We start from the raw sequence: 9,404 nt of genomic DNA, 5'->3' as shown, positions 1-9,404 counted from the left end.
CACTCAGTGTGCACTATTTATTATACAGGTGTAGCAAATATATTTTAAAAAGAGTATACAATGCAATCATGAACTTGTAATGATGTACCTCGATTGTCCTTTTCTTTTCACTTACTGTATAACCAAGGATGTAGTCCCAACCTTTATAACCATTATGCACTACCATAATGGAGTAAATGAGGTTAGAATCCCACAATCTGTTGTGTCCTCTGCATTTCATGGAATGCCATACAATGCTAAATAGACATCCTTTCACACTCCCTTCTGTATGTTTAATTTAAAGGATGCATGCACATACTGGGGCTGATTCTGATAAACACAGATCAATGTCAATGGTGAGAGAGAGAAAGAAGGCTCTTGTGTGGGTGCACTCTTAATTAATTGAAATACATTTCAATAGATTTCAATTGATTATGAACAATAATGTTAAAACATAACTTTAATGGATATTATTAAAAAAATCATATGATTACCCATTGAAGAACATAGGATCCAAAGTAAACATAGTGAAAAAAATGAAACATAGATAAAAAATTTGGAAATGTTCTGGTCCTGTCTCACAAAATGTGATAAGAAAGGCTGTAGACACTTCAACGTCCTACACCCATTTCAGCCTGACCAGTACAGAAAATCAGTATTAATGAGACCACAATGTGGTCAATTGTATATTATGTCTGTATTGAACAGGTCAAAGAAATAATACATGAGACATTACCCAGTTCATGCCGGTCACCAAAAGAATGCACAAGTGTGTTATAACTGTGAAAGACTCGAACGGTCTTAAATAATTATAGTATGCAGTCACATGATAAGGCTATTGAAAGATAGGAGCTAGTGGTGATACTGCTGTTGGTGTCATACAGTATAACGCACATCATGTAAAATGATTCCTATTCTACAACACTGGGTATTCCCTGTGAGTTTCCTCCTCAAGTACTGACCCAGCCCAACACTGTTTAGCTTCCAAGATCGGACGAGATCGGGCACAGGCAGTGTGGTTTGATAGTAGAAAAGGTAGGTGGGTTGGACACCAATGAGAGTGCACCTACTGTATATAGAAGAATGTGACAGTTTGTCGCAAAAGATGTGGATCTGCTTTCTACATTAGGCTGGATGCATCAAATCCCACGCCAGTGGTATTGTGCACCCTGGATCGTAGATGTGAGTCCACAGAAATAAGAACAGGATGAAAACAGAAGTCACCAATAATTATGTACAATGTATATTGGAGTAGTCATGATAGAAAAGGTTACTGCAATGAAGCATATAATTATATGCATAGTTATAAAGACTTGTGACAGATCAATGATTGTGACCCCAGTAACGAAAAACAGATTATACGCTGGTATAGAACCCTAATGTCGATTAGACAAAATAACTCAAAGTGACCTAATGGTGGAATTTTCTAATTAATTCCACAGTATGCCTCTGTTTGAAAGAGATGCTGATACTAGCCTATGAAGCCTGTTGAAATTACAGCCTGGCTGTTGTATTCATACAGACAGTTAAATGACACAGGGAAAAGGACACATATATATCAACTTAAATAAGCTTAACAGAGTCCTTTTTCAACACTGTTGAAAAGGCAAACAATGGGTTAACAGGTATAGGTCACCCACAGGATTGGTGTTAAATAGGTGATACTGAGAGTACCTTCGCAGGCACAATAGGTGTACATGACCTGTGAATGTCCAGCGATGAGGGTTTTCTCTGAATGCTGGGGCTGGTGCCGGTGGACCCGCTGTGTTAGGAAAACTTGTTTCACCACTCAGGGCTTGTTCACTTCCTGGATGTAGAAGCGGGCAAGCAGAGCAGTATAAAAATGCCTCACATGGAGGCATGAACCAATCAATGCCGGCGCGTCCCTCCTAGGGGTGGAACGAAGTTGCCGGTAGTCATTTCTCATAGGTGGGTGCTGCTTGCATCAGCGGCTGATATCCCATAGGTTTAAGCCGCTCGCATCAGCAGCTTTTATCAAATCAGAGCAGAGAGACCATTAGGGTGTGGAAAGACAGAGCACATCACGTGATCGATGTTGATGGGGCCATCTTAGAGAAGGGCAGATTGTGCCCTTATTGGATAAAAGAAAAGAAAAGGGGGGCATGGACATATTTTGAGCTGATAGGATATGAGTGTGCATTTAGGATGAAAATAAGAAATGACAGGTGCCAGAAGAGAAAATAATTGATGTTAATCAAACCTCTATAATAATCATGCGGCATCTGTATACTGGTCCCTAGTAGAAAGATAATATCTAAGAGATGGCCCCATCATGTGATCGATGTCAATGCAGCCATCTTGGAAGGGGGCAAATTGTGCCCATAAAAGTAGGAGGAAAAGGAGTACATTAAATAGATTAAATATTAATTATCTGAATGAAAAATGCAAGTAGTGAGTATTAATTGGAGGTACAAATGAATAATAGGAATAACTGTTAACATATTGGGCGGGATTCAATTCTTTTCACCCCTTTCCACACCCATTCTGTTTCTGCCCTCAGGGACGTTGTATCATTATTTCAGCTCGCTACCCCTGGAGTAGCAAGGCACCCAACCCTTTACACAGCTAAACCTGATTACTATGGGCACGATATGCACGATAACGGAGATCATTTTAGAAAGGAAATTGGGTGTGATATATCATTTGAATCTCACCCTTTGAATTAGTATGTATATTAAATAATTAAATATGAATATTAGAGAAGAAATGTTATGAGCTGCGTTAAAAAGAGGTGAATAATAAGGACAAAATAAAAGAAAAAATGGTTATGAAATAGTTATAAGAAAAATTATTAAAATATTTTTTTTAAGGAATATAGTATATAAATAGTGATATGAATTATTAAATAAATATAAAAGAGTAATGAATATGGGAGTGAAAAAATAAAATGGGTGTAGGTATGTGGATATTTTATCATGAGGTTGTAGTGACAGGAAGTGTCCGTGACTGTGGAATTAGTGTAGTACCATGTGGGTGATTAATGAGCTATTGATGAGCTATTAGGTGAGGAGAAAAGAGAAATGGGGAAAAAGCCAGAAGAAGGACAGGAAATGGGGATGTAGGACCCACGGGTAGGAAAGAAAAGCAGGAAAGTGAGGTAAGGGAACCAGGGATAAAGTAGAAGGGGAAAAAGAAAAAGGGGAAGGGGAGGGGGGATGAAGGGGTGGGGGGTTTGTGGGGTGGAGAAAAAGGGGGAGGGAAATGAATTAGGATGGTGAGAGGGTGTTAAATGAGGAGGGGGATGGGAGGACATCTAGGTGTGGGAAAAATAAGTGAAAAATAATAGATGTGAGTGAGGATGAGTGGAGGTGTATCAATGTAAAAGGAAGTAGGAAAGGGAAGTGTGGGACACAGGGAGTGCTGTGTGATTAAAAATGACTGTGAGGATGAATGAGGGCCACTTTGTTGAGTGTTGGGTGAGGTGTGGTGCTAACACATATTACCACCACACCTCGCCCAACACTCAACACAGTGGCCCTCATTCATCCTCACAGTCATTTTTAATCATACAGCACTCCCTGTGTCCCACACTTCCCTTTCCTACTTCCTTTTACATTGCTACACCTCCACTCATCTTCACTCACATCTATTATTTTTCACTTATTTTTCCCACACCTAGATGTCCTCCCATCCCCCTCCTCATTTATCACCCTCTCACCATCCTAATTCATTTCCCTCCCCCTTTTTCTTCCACCCCACAAAACACCCACCCCCCACCCCTTCCTCCCTCCTCCCCCTTCCCCTTCCCCCTTTTCTTTCTCCCCTTCTACTTTATCCCTGGTTCCCTTACCTCACTTTCCTGCTTCTCTTTCCTACCCGTGGGTCCTACATTCCCATTTCCTGTCCTTCTTCTCGCTTTTTCCCCATTTCTCTTTTTTCCTCACCTAATAGCTCATCAATAGCTCATTAATCACCCACATGGTACTACACTAATTCCACAGTCACGGACACTACCTGTCACTACAACCTCATGATAAAATATCCATATACCTACACTCATTTTATTTTTTCACTCCCATATTCATTACTCTTTTATATTTATTTAATAATTCATATCACTATTTACAGTATATACTATATTCCTTAAAAAAATTATTTTAATAATTTTTCTTTAACTATTTCATAACCATTTTTTCTTTTACTATTTTGTCCTTATTATTCACCTCTTTTTAATGCACCTCATAACATTTCTTCTCTAATATTCATATTTATATTATTTAATATACATACTAATTCAATATGTTAACAATTATTCCTATTATTCATTTGTACCTCCAATTCATACTCACTACTTGCATTTTTCATTCAGTTAATTAATATTTAATCTATTTAATGTACTCCTTTTCCTCCTACTTTTATGGGCACAATTTGCCCCCTTCCAAGATGGCTCCATTGACATCGATCACGTGATGGGGCCATCTCTTAGATATTATCATGCTACTAGGGACCAGTATACAGACGCCGCATGTTTATAATAGAGGTTTGATTAACATAAATTCTTTTCTCTTCTGGCACCTGTCATTTCTTATTTTCATCCTAAACGCACACTCATATCCTATCAGCTCAAAATATGTCCATGCCCCCCTTTTCTTTTAATTATCCAATAAGGGCACAATCTGCCCTTCTCTAAGATGGCCCCATCAACATCTATCACGTGATGTGCTCTGTCTTTCCACACCCTAATGGTCTCTCTGCTCTGATTTGATAAAAGCCGCTGATGCGAGCTGCTTAAACCTATGAGAAATGACTACAGGCAACTTCGTTCCACCCCTAGGAGGGATGCGCCGGCATTGATTGGTTCATGCCTCCATGTGAGGCATTTTTATACTGCTCTGCTTGCCCACTTCTACATCCAGGAAGTGAACAAGCCCTGCAGGGTGAAATGCGTTTTCCTAACACAGCGGGTCCACCGGCACCAGCCCCAGCATTCAGAGAACACCCTCTTCGCTAGACATTCACAGGTCATGTACACCTATTGTGCCTGAGAGGGTACTCTCAGTATCCCCTATTTAACACCAATCCTGTGGGTGACCTATACCTGTTAACCCATTGTTAGCCTATTAACAACAGTGTTGAAATAGGACTATGTTAAGCTTATTTAAGTTGATATATATGTGTCCTTTTCCCTGTGTCATTTAACTGTCTGTATGAATTAGTGACGTGCACCGGAATTTTTTCGGGTTTTGTGTTTTGGTTTTGGATTCAGTTCCGCTGCCATGTTTTGGATTCGGATGTGTTTTGGCAAAACCTCCCTGAAAATTTTTTGTCGGATTTGGGTGTGTTTTGGATTCGGGTGTTTTTTTACAAAAAACCCTCAAAAACAGCTTATATCATAGAATTTGGGGGTCATTTTGATCCTATAGTATTATTAACCTCAATAACCATAATTTACACTTATTTTCAGTCTGTTCTGAACACCTCACACCTCACAATCTTATTTTTAGTCCTAAAATTTGCACAGAGGTCACTGGATAACTAAGCTAAGTGACCGACACAAACACCTGGCCCATCTAGGAGTGGCACTGCAGTGTCAGACAGGATGGCACTTCAAAAAAATTGTCCCCAAACAGCACATGATGCAAAGAAAAAAAGAGGCGCAATGAAGTAGCTGTGTGACTAAGCTAAGCGACCCAAGTGGCTGACACAAACACCTGGCCCATCTTGGAGTGGCACTGCAGTGTCAGACAGTATGGCAGATTTAAAAAATAGTCCCCAAACAGCACATGATGCAAAGAAAAAAAGAGGTGCACCAAGGTCGCTGGTTGGCTAAGCTAAGCGACCCAAGTGGCCGACACAAACACCTGGCCCATCTAGGAGTGGCACTGCAGTGTCAGACAGGATGGCAGATTTAAAAAATAGTCCCCAAACAGCACCTGATGCAAAGAAAAAAAGAGGTGCACCAAGGTCGCTGGATGGCTAAGCTAAGCGACCCAAGTGGCCGACACAAACACCAGGCCCATCAAGGAGTGGCACTGCAGTGTTAGACAGGATGGCAGATTAAAAAAATAGTCCCCAAACAGCACATGATGCAAAGAAAAAAAGAGGTGCAATGAGGTAGCTGTGTTACTAAGCTAAGCGACCCAAGTGGCCGACACAAACACCTGGCCCATCTAGGAGTGGCACTGCAGTGTCAGACAGGATGGAACTTCCAAAAATAGTCCACAAACAGCACATGATGCAAAGAAAAATGAAAGAAAAAAGACGTGCAGGCATCGCAACCGACACAATTGGACTCTCCTTGGGGATTTGTGATTTAGAAGAATGCACAGTTCTTTGCTGTGCTTTTGCCATCTTAACTCTTTTAAGTTTTCTAGCAGGAGGATGAGTGCTTCCATCCTCATGTGAAGCTGAACTACTAGCCTTGAACATAGGTCAGGCCCTCAGCCGTTCCTTGCCACTCCGTGTCGTAAATGGCACATTGGCAAGTTTACGCTTCTCCTCAGACGATTTTGATTTAGATTTTTGGGTCATTTTACTGAGCTTTTGTTTTTTTTTATTTTACATGCTCTCTACTATGACGTTGGGCATCGGCCTTGGCAGACGACGTTGATGGCATTTCATCGTCTCGGCCATGACTAGTGGCAGCAGCTTCAGCACGAGGTGGAAGTGGATCTTTCCCTATTTTACCCTCCACATTTTTGTTCTCCATTTTTTAATGTGTGGAATTATATGCCAGTAATATATCAATAGCAATGGCCTACTACTATATATACTGTGCACAACTGAAATGCACCACAGGTATGGATGGATAGTATACTTGATGACACAGAGGTAGGTAGAGCAGTGGACTACTGTACCGTACTGCTATATAGTATATACTGGTGGTCAGCAAACTGTGCAAAACTGAAATGCACCACAGGTATGACGGATAGTATACTTGATGACACAGAGGTAGGTAGAGCAGTGGCCTACTGTACCGTACTGCTATATAGTGTATACTGGTGGTCAGCAAACTGTGCAAAACTGAAATGCACCACAGGTATGGATGGATAGTATACTTGACGACACAGAGGTAGGTAGAGCAGTGGACTACTGTAACGTACTACTATATATATAGTTATACTGGTGGTCAGCAAACTGTGCAAAACTGAAATGCACAACAGGTATGGATAAATAGTATACTTGACGACACAGAGGTAGGTAGAGCAGTGGACTACTGTACCGTACTGCTATATATATAGTTATACTGGTGGTCAGCAAAATTCTGCACTGTCCTCCTACTATATACTACAATGCAGCACAGATATGGAGCGTTTTTCAGGCAGAGAACGTATAATACTGGTGGTCACCGGTCACTGGTCAGCAAAACTCTGCACTGTCCTCCTACTATATAATACTTCTGGTCCCCAGTCCCCACAATAAAGCAATTAGCACACTGAGCACAGATATTTGCAGCACACTAAGCACAGTCAGATATGGAGCGTTTTTTAGGCAGAGAACGTAGATATTTGCACTTGCAGCACACTGAGCACAGATATTTGCAGCACACTGAGCACAGATATTTGCAGCACAATTTGCAGCCCACTGAACATAGAAACTGAGAGGATGCCAGCCACGTCCTCTCACGATCATCTCCAATGCACGAGTGAAAAATGGCGGCGACGCGCGGCTCCTTATATAGAATACGAATCTCGCGAGAATCCGACCGTGGGATGATGACGTTCGGGTGCGCTCGGGTTAACCGAGCAAGGCGGGAGGATCCGAGTCTGCCTCGGACCCGTGTAAAATGGGTGAAGTTCGGGGGGTTTCGGATCCCGAGGATCCGAACCTGCTCATCACTAGTATGAATACAACAGCCAGGCTGTAATTTCAACAGGCTTCATAGGCTTTTATCAGCATCTCTTTCAAACAGAGGCATACTGTGGAATTAATTAGAAAATTCCACCATTAGGTCACTTTGAGTTATTTTGTCTAATCGACATTAGGGTTCTATACCAGCGTATAATCTGTTTTTCGTTTCTGGGGTCACAATCATTGATCTGTCACAAGTCTTTATAACTATGCATATAATTATATGCTTCATTGCAGTAACCTTTTCTATCAGGACTACTCCAATATACATTGTACATAATTATTGGTGACTTCTGTTTTCATCCTGTTCTTATTTCTGTGGACTCTCATCTACAATCCAGGGTGCACAATACCACTGGTGTGGGATTTGATGCATCCAGCCTAACGTGGAAAGCAGATCCACATCTTTTGCGACAAACTGTCACATTCTTCTATATAGGTGCACTCTCATTGGTGTCCAACCCACCTACCTTTTCTACTATCAAACCACACTGCCTGTGCCCGATCTCGTCCGATCTTGAAAGCTAAACAGTGTTGGGCTGGGTCAGTACTTGAGGTGGAAACTCACAGAGAATACCCAGTGTTGTAGAATAGGAATCATTTTACATGATGTGTGTTATACTGTATGACACCAACAGCAGTATCACCACTAGCTCCTTTCTTTCATTAGCCTTATCATGTGACTGCATACTATAATTATGTAAGACCGTTCGAGTCTTTCAGTTATAATACACTTGTGCATTCTTTTGGTGACCGGCATGAACTGGGTAATGTCTCATGTATTATTTTTTTGACCTGTTCAATACAGACATAATATACAATTGACCACATCGTGGTCTCATTAATTCAGATTTTCTGTACTGGTCAGGCTGAAATGGGTGTAGGACGTTGAAGTGTCTACAGCCTTTCTTATCACATTTCGTGAGGCAGGACCAGAACATTTACACATTTTTAATCTATATTTAATTTTTTAACTATATTTACTTTGGATCCTATGTTCTTCAGTGGGTAATCATATGAATTTTTAAATAATATCCATTAAAGTTATGTTTTAACATTATTGTTCATGATCAATTGAAATCTATTGAAATTTAGTTCAATTATTTAAGAGTGCGCCCACACAAGAGCCTTCTTTCTCTCTCTCACCATTGACATATGTTCTACCTGGCTCTGGGCGCACCACCAAACTGGATGGAGATTTGATGATTTAATATGTAAAATTCATAATTGTCCAAATTTTGGTTTTACCAGATTAGATTTTGAGTCTCTTATGACCAGTGCCGGGTTGCTTTTCTTTTCTTAGTTAAAAACAGATCAATGTTGTGGATACAAACTTCCATTTTGTGCACACTAATCATACACATACACAAATGTATGCATCTTTGCATATGTTCGTCCTATTCTAAGTTGGATTCAACTAGATCTGTCTATCCATGAAAAAAGGTGTTTCAAGATCTGAACTGAGTGGTGACACTACAATCACATGTAACTCAACTACCCTTACAGGTAAGAGTGTCATGGGAGAGTCATGGATGTGTTGTGGCACATATGAAAAGCTTTGTGCGATTCTGAAGCTAGCGTGTGGGGCAGGGAATCTATCATGGGGCTGACGC

At 40.7% G+C, this 9,404-nt stretch overlaps 2 pseudogenes; one reads left to right on the top strand and one right to left on the bottom strand.

The window, feature by feature from the left end:
• Nucleotides 1-892: 892 nt before the first annotated feature.
• On the bottom strand, nucleotides 893-1,011 carry LOC134944997 (5S ribosomal RNA; annotated as a pseudogene).
• Nucleotides 1,012-8,264: 7,253 nt separating this feature from the next.
• On the top strand, nucleotides 8,265-8,383 carry LOC134952781 (5S ribosomal RNA; annotated as a pseudogene).
• Nucleotides 8,384-9,404: the final 1,021 nt, after the last annotated feature.

This window comes from Pseudophryne corroboree, chromosome 1, assembly GCF_028390025.1.
Source record: "Pseudophryne corroboree isolate aPseCor3 chromosome 1, aPseCor3.hap2, whole genome shotgun sequence".
NCBI classification, from domain to species: domain Eukaryota; kingdom Metazoa; phylum Chordata; class Amphibia; order Anura; family Myobatrachidae; genus Pseudophryne; species Pseudophryne corroboree.
The sequence above is the reverse complement of the archived record's forward strand: the minus strand, read 5'-3'. Positions and strand labels throughout refer to the sequence as shown.